At 38.7% G+C, this 19,318-nt stretch overlaps 1 long non-coding RNA gene across 1 annotated transcript in view; it reads left to right on the plus strand.

Annotated features, from left to right (window-relative positions):
• Positions 1–19,318, plus strand: part of LOC140598443 (uncharacterized) — a 90,639-nt gene that overhangs the window by 60,762 nt on the left and 10,559 nt on the right. Inside the window, exon 5 of the long non-coding RNA XR_012000874.1 lies at positions 11,186–11,277. This is a non-coding gene — a long non-coding RNA (uncharacterized lncRNA). The remainder of the gene's footprint in view (positions 1–11,185; positions 11,278–19,318) is intronic.

The raw sequence follows: 19,318 nt of genomic DNA on the forward strand, positions 1-19,318 counted from the left end.
TGACACTGGATAGACTAGTTACACTTCTGAAGCCTCACTGTTGTCATTTATAAAATCAGGATGGTGATAAAAGCACCTGCTTCCAGAGAAGGATACAGTCAACAAAACTAAAAGACAACCTACAGAATGGGAGAAGATATTTGCAAATGACATATCAGATAAAGGGCCAGTTTCCAAGATCTATAAAGAACTTATTAAAATCCACAGCAAAGAAACAAACAATCCAATCATGAAACGGGCAAAAGACATGAACAGAAATCTCACAGAGGAAGACATAGACATGGCCAACATGCACATGAGAAAATGCTCTGCATCACTTGCCATCAGGGAAATACAAATCAAAACCACAATGAGATACCACCTCACACCAGTGAGAATGGGGAAAATTAACAAGGCAGGAAACCACAAATTTTGGAGAGGATATGGAGAAAAGGGAACCCTCTTACACTGTTGGTGGGAATGTGAACTGGTGCAGCCACTCTGGAAAACTGTGTGGAGGTTCCTGAAAGAGTTAAAAATAGACCTGCCCTACGACCCAGCAATTGCACTGCTGGGGATTTACTCCAAAGATTCAGATGCAATGAAACGCTGGGACACCTGCACCCTGATGTTTCTAGCAGCAATGTCCACAATAGCCAAACTGTGGAAGGAGCCTCGGTGTCCATTGAAAGATGAAGGGATAAAGAAGATGTGGTTTATGTATACAATGGAATATTACTCAGGCATTAGAAATGACAAATACCCACCATTTGCTTCAACATGGATGGAACTGGAGGGTATTATGCTGAGTGAAGTAAGTCAATCAGAGAAGGACAAACATTATATGGTCTCATTCATTTGGGGAATATAAATAATAGTGAAAGGGAATAGAGGGGACGGGAGAAGAAATGGGTAGGAAATATCAGAAAGGGAGACAGAACATGGAAGACTCCTAACTCTAGGAAATGAACTAGGGGTGGTGGAAGGGGAGGGGGGAGGGGGTGGGGGCGACTGGGTAGTGGGCACTGAGGGGGGCACTTGATAGGATGAGCACTGGGTGTTATTCTGTATGTTGGCAAATTGAACACCAATAAAAAATAAATTTATTATTAAAAAAAAAGCACCTGCTTCATCGGGTTGCTATGAGAATTAAATGAGATCATACTGCAGAAATCTTAGTAGGATCCCAAATAGAGTAATCCAGAGGATGACTGCTGAGATTCCAAATACAGAATGAAAGAGCAGCTCAGATCCACTCTTACCTAGCCACACTCCATCAGTCTTGAAATATGTATCAGGTACAGTTTTAAAGACTTCATGAAAATTTACTGCTAGCAATAATGACACAAATGATACACCATCCATGATGTGAATTCAGTGGCAAATGTGTATTAACATTTTGAGATCAGCCTGCCACATATACATTTGCTGCTTTCACTCATTGTCTCTTCCACCAAACCTACTATGCAGGAAAACCTCTGATACACAAAGCTGTTGGGAATTTGGTCTTTGTGGCTAGAGAGAGCTCTTTGAACTCCTGATTAGTTCAGAGATTTTAGGTCTGTAGCAGATTGGAGACCCTTACAAGGCTCAAATCATACTGCATTTTATTTGGTCGAGTAAGGTAAAACTAAGTAGAGCAGAGTGAGGGAAAGAAGAAAACAGAGCCTAATAGGTAATGACACACAGTGATGGTTAATTTTATATGTTATTGTGGTTATGCTATGGTGGTTGTGCTATGGTGCCCAATAATTTGTTCAAGAACTAGTGTAGACATTACTGTGAATATATTTTTTAGATGTGAATAACATTTAAATTAGTAGGCTTTGAGTTAGGCAGATTACATTCCGTAGTGTGGGTAGGCATCATCCAAACACTTGAAGGCCATTAGAGCAAAGACCAGTTTCCTTAGAAGGAATTCAGCCTCAAGACTGTGCCATAGAAACCTTGCCTGAATTTCTCATTTGCCTGTGCAATTTGGGCTCAAGACTATAACATCAATTCTTACCTGAATTTCTAGCCTGCAAGCTTGCCCTATAGATTTGAGACTTGCCAGACTCCACAATTGTGTGAGCCCATTTCCTCTTTTGAAATAACGATTTGATTGATTGATTGATTGATTGATTGAGAGCATGCAAGAAAAGGGGCAGAGGGAGAAGTAACACGTTTCTAGATAAAAGTTGTGGTTGTTTTTCCCTCCAAATTCTAATCTTCTCTTAAGGATAATACTTTCCTCTTAAATTATAGCCATTTACAGATTTTCTTAAAATCCATTCATGTGCTTTGGAAAGAAATCTAAAATTTGTGGTCTGTAAAGAAATACTAATGCTATAAAATTCGTGTTCATTCTGGGAGGCCTGAGACACTTTTTTTTTTTTAAAGAAAATGTTAGAAGGGAACTAACATTTAGGAGATTGGCACAGAGTTGTTTGAAAAAATTAAGAGGTTGATCACTATGGATGTAGTCTGCATGTTTGCACACAATCCAATCAAGAATAAGCTGACCCAATTATCTAGACATAACTGTGCCAGTCTCTTTGGGTGCATAAGCCTGTGTTCTCCTAAGAGAGACAAAGCTAAAACATACTACACATTTATAACAATATTTTTGGGTTCACAAAACTTTTTGCTCAGATCCATAAATAAAATAATAGAGCAAAAAGTATCAAAAAAAAAAGAGTTGAGCTGCTTGTTCAAGGCTGTAGGAGTGACCAGGGCAAGGCTCCACTGGTTTGCTTAAATTTCACACTGCTCTAGCCCTGCTCTTGTAGGTGCCATGGAGAACCATCTGAGAACCATTCAGAACTCACATTTTCTATTTCCTCATATTCTAGAACCCGTGGATTACATGTGTGTTATCCATTTAAAGCATTTGAGGCTAGCCCTAGAATTGCTGAAAAGATATACATATATACATAGACAAAAGAGTAACATTGAAATTTCAATTTCAGAAAATGTTAAATTAAAAAAAGAAATGGGCATTAAAGACTACATGTCACAAAAATCACAGGAAAATGATTATAAGGCTACAGAAATTCACAAGAGAAAATGCCAACATGACTGAACAAATCAAGACAGACTGTTGGGAAGCTGACTCTATAGGTCAGACTTGGATGGGAAGAGGACAAGAAGGGAACTGTCTAGGGGCAGCAAGAGCATGAGTACAAGTGCTAGAGCAGAGATGACAAACTGAGAAATTCGGAAACTTGAGAATTTTCCACATCTTTGAGTCCTGACTTCTTTTTGCTTTATACCTTCTTCAACTCATTTCTCTCTTCTTGCATTTTAGTATAAGCAGTCAGGAGGACACAAGCTCCTTTAAAACTTTCCTGAGCAATCTACTCAGATAAATATCTGATTTTATTGTTTCCAAGTTCAAACTTCCACAAAATACTAGAACACTCGTTAAGCCAAGTTTCAGCCATTTTATGACAAGGTTCTCCTTTTTTATGGTTTCCAATAACATGTTCCTTATTTCCATTCTGAGATCTCACAGAAAGATCTTCAACATCCATGTTTCGAACAATCTGTTTCTGATTAGTTATGTATTCTCTAAGAAGATAGAGTCTCTCTCTGAAGTTCTTGCTTTTATTTCTGAACTCTTACCAGAATTACCTTCAGCATCTATTACTTCTACCAATAGTACCTTCACAGCAATGTGGGCTTTTCCCAGCATGGCCCTCCAAACTCCTACAGCCTTATTACCCCTTATCCAGTTCTAAAGCTGCTTTGACAGTTTTAGGTATTTGTCATAGTAGGACCCTACTTCTTGCTACCAAAATCAAAGGGGAAAATGAATGAAATGATCTTTTTAAAGATTTTTATTTAATTAAGAGGGAGCGAGAGAGAGCAGGGAAGGAGAGAGATAGACAAGGTATCCCAAGCAGACTCCCCACCCAGTGAGGAACCCCATGTGGGGCTCCATCTCATGACCTGAGCCGAAATCCAGAATTGTATACTCACCCGACTGAGCTACCCAGGTGCCCCTGAAATGATCTTTATTGAAAAAATATAAATTGTATGAAGAGGAAAAAGATCTGATTAGTAATCTCAGAAAATATATAGGTGTCAAAAAAAGAAAAAAATATGAAAGTAAAAGAATAATCTCTAGAATGACCAAGGTTAAGGAATTAATAAACTGGAAAAAAGAACTGAGAATTTTACCCTGGATGCAGTATGAAGAGAAAAAGTGAAAAAGTTGTTCATATCGAGTGCTCTTTGAGAATCATTGTTTCTTAAAATTTTAGTGGATTCTCGTAAAAGATACTAGAGGAATATTGGAACAAAGTGGTCAAAGACCTAATAGCTGAGAAATTTTAATATAAATAAAAATTGACACAGAGGATACTAAAATAAGATTTATGAGTCTAACAAATCTTACTTAAGGAAGATAAAAGGAACCAGAAGAAATCTTTGATGAAACAAAAATGCAAAATATGGTGTGTCAGTATAACTCGAAATACACTATAATGACAGTAAATGTAATAGATTAAATCGCTTTAATAAATATCAGAAATTGTCAGTGTGGATATAAAAAAAAATCAATTATATGCTGCTGACAGGGGACACTGCTACACAAACAACCTAAAACAGAAAATATAAAAAGGAAGAAAAAAAAAGAAATAGACTAAGCATATATGAAGCAAAAAAAAAAATTGCTAGTGCAACAATATCTGTCAAAGTAGAATATGAAGGGGAATCCCTGGGTGGCTCAGCAGTTTAGCACCTGCCTTTGGCCCAGGGCGCGATTCTGGAGTCCTAGGATCGAGTCCCGTGTCAGGCTCCCAGCTTGGAGCCTGCTTCTCCCTCCTCCTGTGTCTCTGCCTCTCTCTCTCTCTCTCTCTGTCATAAATAAATAAATAAAATTTTTTAAAAAGTAGAATATGAAGTCAAAGCATTAATGTGAATAAAGCATATAAGCTATAATTCATGAAAAGGCTCTAGAAATTATAAATTTGTATGTGCCTAATAATATAGACTTAAACTATAAAATACCAAAAGCCAACAGCTACCAAAACTCAGAATTACAAAATAAAAGGGAAAAGCTCATAGAAGCATAATGGCAAAATTTAACACCTCTCTCAGAAGCTACACATTTGGAGAATATATAGAGAATTTGAGTAACATGTTTGACATAATTGTGAGTTTACATATCCTTGCACTCAAAAGAGAATACAACAGAAAATACACATTCTCCTAAAGCATGCATGCAACATTTTAAATATTTATAAAATTAACTGTATACTCTCAATCACAAAGAGTCATAGTTATTCAAACCGTATTATCTGATTACAATGCAGTTTAATTAGAAATTAACTATTACAACTAATAATTAAAATCCTACAGTTTAGAAAAATCTGAAAAAAAGGACAAAAGCTTAAATAATGACTAGGTTAAAAAAGACTTCACAAGGAAAATCATAAACTGTAATGGTATTACCAACAAACTAAAATATGAAAAATAAATTTGTGAGGTATAGCTAAAGCCATACTTAGAAGTTATGAATAGTCTTCAATATATTTACTACAATGAGCTAGCATTTAATCCAAGCAGATAGATGAAGAAATCAAAAGAGTAAGAAAGTTGAAGCAACAGAATTATAAAAACAAAACACAAAGAGCCTAGGAAAAACATTTATGGAGATGATTTTAAAAATCAATTTCTTTGAAAGCTAATAAACTAGGTAAGCCTCTAGAAAGTTTGACTAGATGTGCCCACACATAAATGTATCATCATATAATGGAATACTACTGTTCAGCCACTTGGACTGAGTGAACCAGATCATCAATACAGAGGAATCACAGACAAAATTGCTGAATGATCAGAAATTCTGTTTTTTAGGGACCTCTGGGTGACTCAGCGATTGAACATCTGCCTGCCTTTGGCTCAGGATGTGATCCTGGTCTGGGGATCGAGTCCCGCATCTGGCTGCCTGTGAGGAGCCTGCTTCTCCCCCTGTCTGTGTCTCTGCCTCTCTATCGGTCTCTTATGAATAAATAGAAAATCTTAAAATTTCTGTCGTTTATTTACTTATTCATTAAACAGTGTTTTGTATGTTTACATATACAATTCAATGTGTGCGTTTGTGTGTGCATGGGTATGTGGTAGATATTTATATGATCAAGTTACCTACAACATGTTCTTCATTAGTATGAAGCACATGGTGAAGTGTAAGCATTTTGAAATCTTCCAAGAATTTAAATTGATGTATGTGTGCTTGGAGTTTCTTTCTTTCCCCTTTCTCCTAATCCTACTCTTTCCTTGCCCAGAGATAATTATTATCCTGAGGATGGTGTTGTTTTGTTTTGTTTTGTTTCCCAGCTAGTTTTATACTTTTACATTTTGGAAAACCTTCCATTCTAATAAAGCAGTTTCTCTTTATCCACTTTAAGAAATTACAATTTTCCTTTGGCAATTTGGTTTTTCTACTTGTTTCTTTTATTTGACAAAGGAATGACTTCATTCTTTAAAAGAGCAAGCCAACTAAATTAATACTGACATTGAGGCCCAAGACTATGAAGAAACCAATTTGTTCATAGCACCAGTTATGCAATGGGTGAGTAAACAAAACAAAACTGGAAAATAGTCACCATCCACTATAAATCTTCAGAGTATGTATTGGCCCATTTGACTAGCATAGAAAGAATTACAGAAAAATATAAAAGGCATTGTTCAGTGCTCTCTGAAAAAAAAAGTTGGTTTCTTGTACTAAGATATATTTCATTCACCAAATTCTTACATGTTGCTCATATAAATAAAAATTGAGTGATATATATATATATATATATATATATATATATATATATATATATAATTTTATTCATCATGGTAATTGATCCAGACCAGCTATGAGAATTAGTTTCCTTATATTGGTAGCCTCAGAGTAACTTTCTTTCTGGAATAAAGTAAGATAGTCATTCTAAGTACCTTTATTTTACTTTTAGAAATGTTTAACCTTAACTGTATTACTAAGTGCGTATTAACTAATGATTACACACATCTTACTCCCAGGTATGGTAAAGGCCAATATGGGAACACCTAATTGCCTGTCATTCATTCTAGATTACGCAATTAGATCCTTTTGCAGTTTATCAGAGTTCTCAGGATCTTTTCCTCAAAAATAGGAAATGAATTGCTGTTCTCAGAGATATTATGCTTGAGTATCCTGAGGGAAAAACTAACACTTATTAACTATTTCCCGATGTGAGAAATCTCTTCTCTGAGTCACAGTTGACAAATTAGTTCAGTTTCAGCTTTTCTATGCCTCCTTGTATTTCTATATCCTCTTCAATTTCTTTCTTTCTTTCTTTCTTCTTTCTTTCTTTCTTTCTTTCTTTCTTTCTTTCTTTCTTCTTTCTCTTTCTTTCTTTTTCTTTCTTTCTTTCTTTTCTTTCTTTCTTTCTTTCTTTCTTCTTTCTCTTTCTTTCTTTTTCTTTCTTTTCTTTTCTTTCTTTCTTTCTTTCTTTCTTTCTTTCTTTCTTTCTTTCTTTCTTTCTTTCTTCAATATCTTCTTTGGTTTAAAAACTCATAGCTGCATTGCCCAGCTATGTTTTTTGCCCCTTTTATTCTGGATTGTTGATATTTAAAAGAAATTTCATACAAACTTGCAATCATTCCCAAATATATCACACCAATATCACTTTTTTTGGTATAATGAATGAAAATAGTATATCCAAGCACATGTGAATCAGCCTGTGAAGTCATATCTAAAACAATTACTCAAACCTATGTCTTATTGTCACCCCCTAAAATTTCATGTGCTGTGTTCTACCTCTTGTTTTAAAACTTGCAGTTTTTACCAGTATCTATAAAATCTCTATACTCTTAGGAAAGTGAACATATTCATCTGTACATTTTTTTGAGTAGACATTTAGCCAGGCTTTAAAAGTAGTATAAAACTAACACAAGATACAGTTGTTTACCACAGGAGTTTGGATTTTCTGGATAATGTATGAGCACATCAGCATAATTCCTGATGGTCAAAGCAGCATATCAGCCAATGTCTAGTAGGGTCAAGTGCTCATGTTTTATAAAGAACAATTAAATTGATATCCGAAAGGCTTTGTGAAATTTCTCGGAGTGGAGAGCCCAAATGGCTAGCCTACTTTGTGTGTGGCAATGCAGAGTCCAAGAAGAGGTAAGAATTATAGTAGAAAAGTGAGTGTGATTTGTTCAAGAGCCAAGGAAATGTCTGAACCAGTTAAGTAAAGGATCTGCACTGGGAAAGAGTGAAGACAATACTAATTACTAGAGCAGGCTGCATTGTGGAGGATCTTAAAGACGACATTTTTTTTTTTTTCACGAAAAGAGGAAAAAAAACCAAAGATTTATTGAAATCCATTGATGGCTTCTTAGCAGGGAGTGGAATGTTAAACTATGACTTAAAATAAATTTAGAGAAATGTTTATTAATGTTTCAAGGCTCCTTAATTAACGGGGTCACTTCAAAAGGGTCAAATAATGACAAATAAATATGGGGAAAAACTGCGGCATTTGACTTCCAAAAGGAAAATATGAATTTCCCAAAACTATTTGACAAGGGAATCTTTTCAGGGAAAGGGAAAACAATGCATGGATCATATATTCTATATGCTCTGATACCAATCTCAGTCTATACACTGGGATATGTCAGAAATGTACAGTTCTGTAGTTCTAAGTAGCTCACTTGATGTCTAGTTTGATTCTCTGGTACTAGGAAATTGGTCGGTACTCCTGTTGCTGAGGCATCTCTCCATCTCAGTGGCTTTCTATTTCTTCCATACTATTCTGGGAATGATGGAAATACTTTTACTATCTGATCTGTCCATATTGAGGTATAAGAAACTGCGTGGACATAGAGGGCCCCATCTCTCTTAGACATGTCAGCTCGCTATTCTGTGAGGAATTTCTGCTTCCTGTTGGTTTCCATGCAGGAAAAGGTGCAGATATCCCATGTACCTACCTAGTGGTTTTGGGCTTTTCCCATGAGATTGCCACCTAAATCTTCGACTCTATGCCATGAATCATTTTTGTTTCCTAGAAAGCTAAATCTGTAAAACTCATAAGCAACAAAGAACTCCCTTTTCCTCCTATTCCCCTCTTGCTTCTATTCCATGAGGAGGAGATTTAGTTGCCTCTTAAGGCAGCTTAAGACAGGAAGAAGGATGAGGAAGGAATACCTGAGGTAAAAATGAGTTATTATTTCAAATATTTTTCCTACCGTACTTGGAATACCCTTTAGGAAATGCTAGAGTTCAGAACTGAGGATTAAAAGCCAGTGAAGAAGAGGATATGTGTAGTAGTGGTGCTGCCATGAGTTTTAGGATGTGTGGTCTCAAGAAATAATGCCTCCTTGTCTTGTGAACCACCATCATTGCACATCCTCTCCCACATTAACTCTTGAGAAGTCTCTCTTGCTTCTGGGAACTCTTCCTCCACCCTATGAAAGGAGGAGAAGCTACCTTATGGAAGACATGGGGACCAATTGAGAGCCAGCACCAATAGACAGACACCTAGGTTAACTCCAGATGAGCTGCAGGCTAACTGCAAGTGCACAAGTGACCTCAGCTGAGACCAGACCTGCTCAGATGAGCCTCCACTGAAGTGTTATATGAATCATAACCAAATGAAATGGTTGTCTAACTTACTGAGTTATGGAATGATTTTTATTATCCACATAAAAATATACAACACAACACAATACAAAAGTATGTAATATGATAGATATGGTAGGCATTGAAGATAGAGGAGATATTTTGTGGGGAAATATCCTCAATATGAATATATGGGACCCAGGAAAAAAACTTTAAATGGAAATAGCTGGGTCTTGGAAGGGGTTCATTTTTCATTCATTGGAAAAATAAAGAAAAAGGAAGTGTCAAGTGTCATTATGGAGATTCCAGTCTTCAGTGACTTAATAAACTGTAGACATGTAGGTGGATGGTCCCATGCCAGATGGGGACTTGGTATCATTCTGCAGGTGTGCCTTTTTGGAAATCACTATCACTCCCACTGGCTTGGATTCAACAGGTGATTTTTCTGTTACTGATGAAAAAAACAAACAAACCTGTGTCTTATATCAGAATACTATCAGACCTGACACTAGATTCATCTTAATTCATTAAGACATGAATTACACTATAGAAAAAAAATGAAGACATGTCAAAACTATGGAGGGTTGATGATATATGTCTCTAGGTTCTGAATCTAAACTCTGTTTTACAAAATTGGGTGTTGCCAGTTAGCTGCGATTAGCTAGACTCCAATAATACACTAGTCTCAGGGGAACTTCTCCTAGTTCTATTAACTGCTTTATTAGAAATGTATTTTACATCCATTATCTTATTTAATCTCTAGAACATTTCTAAGATTTAGACATTATTTTCATCCAAATTTTAGGCATGAATAAACTGATAGCAAGCTTGAGGTATAGGCCAAAGGTCATATAGCTGATAAATGGGGGGCACTGGAGTTTGTATTCTGGAGAGGTGGTTTGACATCAAGTCAAGTCCTTTTCTCTCAATGATGCTGATTCTTTTCAACTCATTTTTTTCTTTCCTTTTTAATAATACATTTATTTTTTATTGGTGTTCAATTTGCCAACATAAAGAATAACACCCAGTGCTCATCCCGTCAAGTGCCCCCCTCAGTGCCTGCCACCCAGTCACCCCCACCCCATGCCCTCCTCCCCTTCCACCACCCCTAGTGCATTTCCCAGAGTTAGGAGTCTTCAACTCATTTTATTTTTTTATAGTAAATTTATTTTTTATTGGTGTTCAATTTACCAACATACAGAATAACACCCAGTGCTCATCCTGTCAAGTGCCCCCCACAGTGCCCGTCACCCATTCACCCCCACCCCCCACCCTCCTCCCCTTCCACCACCCCTAGTGCATTTCCCAGGGTTAGGAGTCTTTATGTTCTGTCTCACTTCAACTCATTTTAAAGAGCACTGGAATCCTGTGGTGCCTCAAGAGCCACTGAGCAAAAAGAGGAGGGAGGAGGAATAAAAGCCTCATGCTCGGGTTTCAACCAGAGCACATTTATATATTACAAATAGAAATTCATAATTATGTATTATATGCTTAACTACATATATAATATAATATATATGTGGGATCCATTTAAAATTGTGTTTGAAAATATTCCCCAAAATGGTATCATTCCATGCTATCTCCTAATACTGCTAGAAACCTCTTGAAGTCTATGCTTTTATTGGTCTCCAACAGTGTGAAACCTCCCTTGACCTGTGAGCCAGCCTTCGGAAGAAGGAGCAGCTGAGAATCATTGCCCTGGGGATGCCATGGGCTCCAGAACAGGGGTAAGTATCTGCCAGACCAATGGCAACCTTGCTGTCTGCTTCTGGCTAAAGCCAATTAAATTATTCACAGTACCTGCAGCCTTCTCATTGTTATCACAACTCATTGAATTCTCTCCCAAGAGAGAAGTGATGTCTACTCCAAATATCTTGAGGCAATTTTCAATCAAAAAGTGTACAAGACAAGCCTGTAATGCAAAAAGACCACAAAGGGGTGCTCTTTTTCATATGGCATAGCTATAAGTCACATTTTGTTTATAAATCTTGGATCTAACCATTAATATGAAAGACTTCTAAGAAGAATTCAGAGTTGATAAAATATAGAGAGACCAGAGTTCTCTAACAAAAATAACATAGAGTGATACTTTCTGGTGTACTTTGGGTACAGATTTGAAGTAATTATCATCAGTGGGCTATAGTTCTAACTTTTGGCCTATTTTTACAGCTAATATTGTGATACTAATAGTTACATCTTTAAAACTACAATAGTTTTCAAAGTAACCCAATTCAATAAAATTTACCTCTCTTTTAAAATTTTGTTTCCAGTAGATATTGGGTTGTAACCTCTGTATAATATCTTATTAAACTGTATAAAACATAGGCAAAACTTTATGAAATCCATTTCTTTTTTTAATAAATTAATTTTTATTGGTGTTCAATTTACCATCATACACAATAACACCCAGTTCTCATCCCATCAAGTGCCCCCCTCAGTGCCCGTCACCCATTTCCCTCCACCCCCCGCCCTCCTCCCCTTCCACCACCCCTAGTTCGTTTCCCAGAGTTAGGAGTCTTTATGTTCTGTCTCCCTTCCTGATATTTCCCGGACATTTCTTCTCCCTTCCTTTATATTCCCTTTCACTATTATTCATATTCCCCAAATGAATGAGAACATACACTGTTTCTCCTTCTCTGATTAACCTACTGCACTCAGCATAATACACTCCAATTCCATCCACGTTGAAGCAAATGGTGGGTATTTGTCGTTTCTAATGACTGAGGAATATTCCATTGTATATATACATAAACCACATCTTCTTTATCCATTCATCTTTTGAGGGACACTGAGGCTCCTTCCACAGTTTGGCTATTGTGGACATTGCTGCTAGAAACATCGGGGTGCAGGTGTCCCAGCGTTTCATTGCATCTGTATCTTTGGGGTAAATCCCAGCAGTGCAATTGCTGGGTCGTAGGGCAGATCTATTTTTAACTCTTTGAGGAACCTCCACACAGTTTTCCAGAGTGGCTGCACCATTTCACTTTCCCACCAACAGTGCAGGAGGGTCCCCCTTTCTCCACATCCTCTCCAACATTTGTGGTTTCCTGCTTTGTTAATTTTCCCCATTCTCACTGGTGTGAGGTGGTATCTCATTGTGGTTTTGATTTATCTTTCCCTGATGGCAAATGATACAGAGCACGTTCTCATCTGCATGTTTGCCATGTCTATGTCTTCCTAGGTGAGATTTCTGTTCATGTCTTTTACCCGTTTCATGATTGGATTGTTTGTTTCTTTGCTGTGGAGTTTAATAAGTTTTTTATAGATCTTGGAAACTAGCCCTTTATCTGATACATCATTTGCAAATATTTTCTCCCATTCTGTAGGTTGTCTTTTAGTTTTGTTGACTGTATCCTTTGCTGTGCAAAAGCTTCTTATCTTGATGAAGTCCCAATAGTTCATTTTTGCTTTTGTGTCCTTTGCCTTCATGGATACATCTTGCAAGAAGTTACTGTGGCCGACTTCAAAAAGGGTGTTGCTTGTGTTCTCTAGGATTTTGATGGACTCTTGTCTCACATTTAGATCTCTCATCCATTTTGAGTTTACCTTTGTGTACGGTGAAAGAGAGTGGTCTAGTTTCATTCTTCTGCATGTGGATGTCCAATTTTCCCAGCCCCATTTATTGAAGAGACTGTCTTTCTTCCAATGGATAGTCTTCCCTCCTTTATCGAATATTAGTTGACCATAAAGTTCAGGGTCCACTTCTGGATTGTCTATTCTGTTCCATTGATCTATGTGTCTGTTTCTGTGCCACTACCACACTGTCTTGATGACCACAGCTTTGTAGTCCAACCTGAAATCTGGAATTGTGATGCCCCCAGCTATGGTATTCTTTTTTACAATTCTCCTGGCTATTTGGGGTCTTTTCTGATTCCACACAAATCTTAAAATAATTTGTTCTAACTCTCTGAAGAAAGACCATGGTATTTTGATAGGGATTGCATTAAACGTGTAAATTGCCCTGGGTAACATTGACATTTTGACAATATTAATTCTGCCAATCCATGAGCATGGACTATTTTTCATCTCTTTGTGCCTTACTCAATTTCTTTCAGATGTGTTCTATAGTTTTGAGAGTATAGATCCTTTACCTCTTTGGTTAGGTTAATTCCTAGGTATCTCATGCTTTTGGGTGCAATTGTAAATGGGATTGACTCCTTAATTTCTCTTTCTTCAGTCTCATTGTTAGCGGATAGAAATGCCATTGATTTCTGGGCATTGATTTTGTATCCTGCCACACTACCAAATTCCTGTTTGAGTTCTAGCAATCTTGGGGTGGAGGCTTTTGGGTTTTCTATGTAGAGTATCATGTCATCGGCGAAGTGGGATAGTTTGACTTCTTCTTTGCCAATTTGTATGCCTTTAATGTCTTTTTGTTGTCTGATTGCTGAGGCGAGGACTTCCAGTACTATGTTCAATAGCAGTGGTGAGAGTGGACATCCCTGTCTTGTTGCTGATCTTAGGGGAAAGGTTCCCAGTGCTTCCCCGTTGAGAATGATATTTGCTGTGGGCTTTTCGTAGATGGCTTTTAAGATGTCGAGGAAAGTTCCCTCTATCCCAACCCTCTGAAGTGTTTTGATCAGGAATGGACGCTGTATTTTGTCAAATGCTTTCTCTGCATCTAATGAGAGGATCATATGGTTCTTGGTTTTTCTCTTGCTGATATGATGAATCACATTGTTTGTTTTACAACTGTTGAACCAGCCTTGTGTCGCGGGGATAAATCCTACTTGGTCATGGTGAATAATTTTCTTAATGAACTATTGGCTAGTATCTTGTTGAGAATTTTTGCATCCACGTTCATCAGGGATATTGGTCTGTAATTCTCCTTTTTGGTGGGGTCTTTGTCTGGTTTTGGAATTAAGGTGATGCTGGCCTCATAGAACGAATTTGGAAGTACTCCATCTCCTTCTATCTTTCCAAAAAGCTTTAGCAGAATAGGTATGATTTCTTCTTTCAACGTTTGATAGAATTCCCCTGGGAAGCCATCTGGCCCTGGACTCTTGTGTCTTGGGAGGTTTTTGTTGACTGCTTCAATTTCCTCCCTGGTTATTGTCCTGTTCAGATTTTCTATTTCTTCCTGCTCCAGTTTTGGTAGTTTGTGGCTTTCCAGGAATGTGTCCATTTCTCCTAGATTGCTCAATTTACTGGCGTAGAGCTGTTCATAATATGTTTTTAAAATCGTTTGTATTTCCTTGGTGTTGGTAGTGACCTCTCCTTTCTCATTCATGATTTTATTAATTTGAGTCTTCTTTCTCTTCTTTTTAATAAGTCTGGCTAATGGTTTATCTATCTTATTAATTCCTTCAAAGAACCAACTCCTGGTTCTGTTGATCTGTTCCTCAGTTCTTTTGGTCTCGATTTCATTTAGTTCTGCTCTAATTTTAATTAACGCTTCTTCTGCAGGGTGTGGGGTCCATTTGCTGCTTTTTCTCTAGCTCCTTTATGTGTAAGGTGAGCTTTTGTATTTGAGTTATTTTCAGTTTTTGAATGGATGCTTGTGTTGTGATGTATTTCCCCCTCAGGGCTGCTTTTGCTGCATCCCAAAGATTTTGAACGGTTGTATCTTTATTCTCATTAGTTTCCATGAATCTTTTTAATTCTTCCTTAATTTCCTGGTTGACCTTTTCATCTTTTAGCAGGATGTTCCTTAACCTCCACGTGATTGTGGTCCTTCCAAACTTCTTGTTGTGATTAAGTTCTAATTTCAAGGCATTATGATCTGAGAATATACAGGGGACTATCCCGATCTTTTCGTATCGGTTCAGACCCGATTTGTGACCCAGTATGTGTCTATTCTGGAGAAAGTTCCATGTGCACTTGAGAAGAATGTGTATTCAGTTGAGTTTGGATGTAAAGTTCTATAGATATCTGTGAAATCCATCTGGTCCCATGTATCATTTAAAGCTCTCATTTCTTTGGAGATGTTGTGCTTAGAAGACCTATTGAGGGTAGAAAGAGCTAGATTGAAGTCACGAAGTTTAAGTGCATTATTATCTAAGTATTTCTTCACTTTGGTTATTAACTGATTTAAATATTTGGCAGCTCCCACATTCGGTGCATATATATTGAGGATTGTTAAGTCCTCTTGTTGGATAGATCCTTTGAGTTTGATATAGGGTCCCTCTTCATCTCTCACTATAGTGTTCGGGGTAAATTTTAATTTATCTGATATGAGGATGGCTACCCGTGCTTTCTTTTGAGGAGCATTTGAATCGTAAATGGTTCTCCAACCTTTTATTTTCAGGTTGTAGGTGTCCTTCTGTCTAAAATGAGTCTCTTGTAGACAGCAAATAGACGGGTCCTGCTTCTTTATCCAGTCTGAAACCCTGCGCCTTTTGATGGGGTCATTAAGCCCGTTCACGTTCAGAGTTACTATTGACAGATATGAGTTTAGTGTCATCATGATATCTATTCAGTCCTTGTTTTTGTGGATTGTTCCACTGAACTTCTTCTTAAAGGGGAATATTAAGAGTCCCCCTTAAAATTTCCTGCAGAGCTGGTTTGGAGGTCACATATTCTTTCAGTTCCTGCCTGTCTTGGAAGCTCTTTATCTCTCCTTCCATTTTGAATGAGAGCCTTGCTAGATGAAGTATTCTTGGTTGCATGTTCTTCTCATTTAGGACCCTGAATATATCCTGCCAGCCCTTTCTGGCCTTCCAGGTGTCTGTGGAGAGGTCTGCTGTCACCCTAATATTTCTTCCCATAAATGTCAGGGATTTCTTGTCCCTTGCTGCTTTAAGGATCTTCTCTTTATCTTTGGAATTTGCAAGCTTAACTATTAAATGTCGAGGTGTTGAATGGTTTTTATTGATTTTAGCGGGGGGGGGGTGTCTCTCTATTTCCTGGATCTGAATGCCTGTTTCCCTTCCCAGATTAGGAAAGTTTTCAGCTAGGATTTGTTCAAATACATATTCTGGACCTCTGTTCCTTATGGTGCCCTCGGGAATCCCAATTAAACGTAGGTTTTTCTTCCTCAGGCTGTTGTTTATTTCCCTTAATCTGTCTTCATGGTCTGTTAATTGTCTGTCTCTTTTTTCCTCAGTTTCCGTCTTTGCCATCATCTTGTCTTCTAAGTCACTCACTCGTTCTTCCACTTCGTTAACCCTCGTCGTTAGGACTTCTAGCGTGGATTGCATCTCATTGAATTGATTTTTAATTTCTGCCTGATTGGATCTAAATTCTGCAGTCATGAAGTCTCTTGAGTCCTTTATGCTTTTTTCTAGAGCCACTAGTAGCTGTATAATAGTGCTTCTGAATTGGCTTTCTGACATTGAATTGTAATCCAGAGTTTGTAACTCTGTTGGAGAGAGGAGTGTTTCTGATTCTTTCTTTTGAGGTGAGGTTTTCCTTCTAGTCATTTTGCTCAGTGCAGACTGGCCAAAAACAAGTTGTATTGGGAAAAAGACAAAAAGAGAGAGAGAGAAGGAAAAAAAAGAGAAAAAGGAAAAAGAGAAAGGAGAAAAAAGGGGAAAAAAGAAAAAGAGAAAGAAAAAGAAAGAAAGGTGAAAAAAAGGGGTGGGGGAAGCAATCAGAAATCAAAAAGAGAGAAAAAAAACACAAAACAAAACAAAAAATACAAAAAACACGGGGGAGTATCTTCTGATTCTGTATCCTTTAAGTCCCTTGACTTCCCCTGGAACTGGTCCTTCTAGCTGGTCTTCTGGGGGAGGGGCCTGTTGTGCTGATTTTCAGGTGTTAGCACTTGGGGGAGCTGCTCTGCCCCCTGCCTGGTGGAGGGCTCAGTGGGGGTTGTTTACCCGTGAGGCCCCAGGAGGAACAGCCACAGTGGGGTGGCAGCTCAGGATACCTGGATTCGGCCCCGCAGTAACTCCGGGGCTCTCTGTCTGCAGGGCCTGGAGGCCCCGGGGCAGGGCCGCTGATCTGCTCAGCTCCTGGCAGGAGCGTCCTTGCTCTCCTGGGCCCTCCCGGCCTCTTCCTGTCCCTGGGGGAGGCCGGATTCTGGGCTGTGTCCTGGCGCCCTGTGCTTTGGCGCCTGCGCCCTTGGATTCGTGCTCCAGGCCATGCAGCCCTCTCCACGGAGCCGCCCCCCGAGACCCTCTGAGCTGCTCCGGTCCCGCCGTGTTTGCTACAGCCCTTAGGGATCTCAGCGCACTCTCCTTGGTGCGCCGCAGGTGCCTGTTTGTGTCCCAGGGAGCCCGAGGGCATCCCCGCCTTCCTGGGTCCTGCTCTAACTCCCTAAGGGTGCCTTTCCACGGGGAAGGTTGGTGCAGCTCCTGCTTCTCCGGGACGGGGCTCTCCTGTCCTGGGGACAGTCGCCCTGGCCTCAGCCCGGCTGCTCGCAGGGCCCCTCCCTCTTGGAGGCCTTTTGTTTCTTTCTTTCTTTTTCCCCGTCTTCCTACCTTCAGAGAAGTGTGAACTCTTCTCACTGTAGCATTCCAGCTGGTCTCTCTTTAAATCTCAGGCAGAATTCGTACATTTTCAGATTGATTTGAAGGTTATCTAGGTAATTTGGTGGGGACAGGATATTGGGGACCCTACTCTTCCGCCATCTTGCCCCTCCTCCATGAAATCCATTTCTTAAATGAGGAAGTATCTGAGTTGGAACGTGGAGAATCTTGTGGGTTTTTTTTTATTTTGTTTTTTTTGTTTGTTTGTTTTTGTTTTTGAGGAAAAACTCACATGGCTGGAGAGAACTGGAGAGAAAACATGTCTGTCTGTATAACTGCAGTCCCTCCTTATGTCTTGCTTTGCCTAATGCTGGCTGTCGTCGTGAGCTTGGGGTAAAGCTGTCATCTTATTAGACAGTGTTATGACCAGAGGAGCTCATTGTGTTATGAGGAAGCCATGACTTTGCCTATGTTTACAAGCTCCACCCCCCATCACAGATCAGGTTGAGAGTTGAACCTTGGCTTGTCAAACTCCAGAGCCCTGGTTCTTTTCTATCTTATCACACCACTCTTCTCTCTCTTTTGTGTAGTCAGTCTAGTATGTAATCTCCTGGACGGGAAGAAAGCGACTCAACTGCTCTCTGTTTCACACTTTAACAACACCCCTTCCCATATTCCACCAGCGTAGGATAATGAACTCTGCCATTCCAAGGAAGCCTATGAGGATGCGCACTTTTCAGAACTGAACCAGTTTACTACTACACATTTCAGATTCAAAGCATGGATTCTAAACCCCAAGGGACACAAATGAGAACTCTCTTACCTTTTTTATAAAGTTGTTTATCAATTCAAAGCTGGAGGAATTAGGTGGACAAAGAATGCATGGGGCTCTACTCTCTGATAAATTAAAATCTGTCATCTGATTGGATGAGGATTGTTGCTCAATGTTGTATAACACTCCAAAAAGGCATCACAAGAGAACAGCATTCACTTTTGGCAGCTGGGCTAGAAGCCTAAAGTCAGACAGATGCACTTTTGAATAAGGCAAGTCATTGCACTTAGGAAGCTGGAAGTATAGAGACGGAGAACAGAGAATATCATTCTAGATCTAGTACACAACGCGTTGTAGCAGAGTTCCAGGCATTAATGTATACAAAAAAAAGTTACACTGAATTCAATTTCTGAGCCAACCCACTCCGGTTAAAGGTTTGATAAGCTTATGGTTATACTTCTGGCTACTGATGCTCTAGCATCTCTCTTAGGCCACTGAGTTTTGAGTTTTGTCTACCAGTTTCATATATTCAGATTGTGTACAATGGTAAAGGATTCTACATTAATAAGGTCAGGTGAAGAGCAAAAATAGCCATAACACATGCCTGTATTCTGAAACATGCCTCCATGGGTATGTAGAATTGAA

The sequence above is a fragment of the Vulpes vulpes genome, chromosome 4 (assembly GCF_048418805.1).
Source record: "Vulpes vulpes isolate BD-2025 chromosome 4, VulVul3, whole genome shotgun sequence".
NCBI lineage: Eukaryota > Metazoa > Chordata > Mammalia > Carnivora > Canidae > Vulpes > Vulpes vulpes.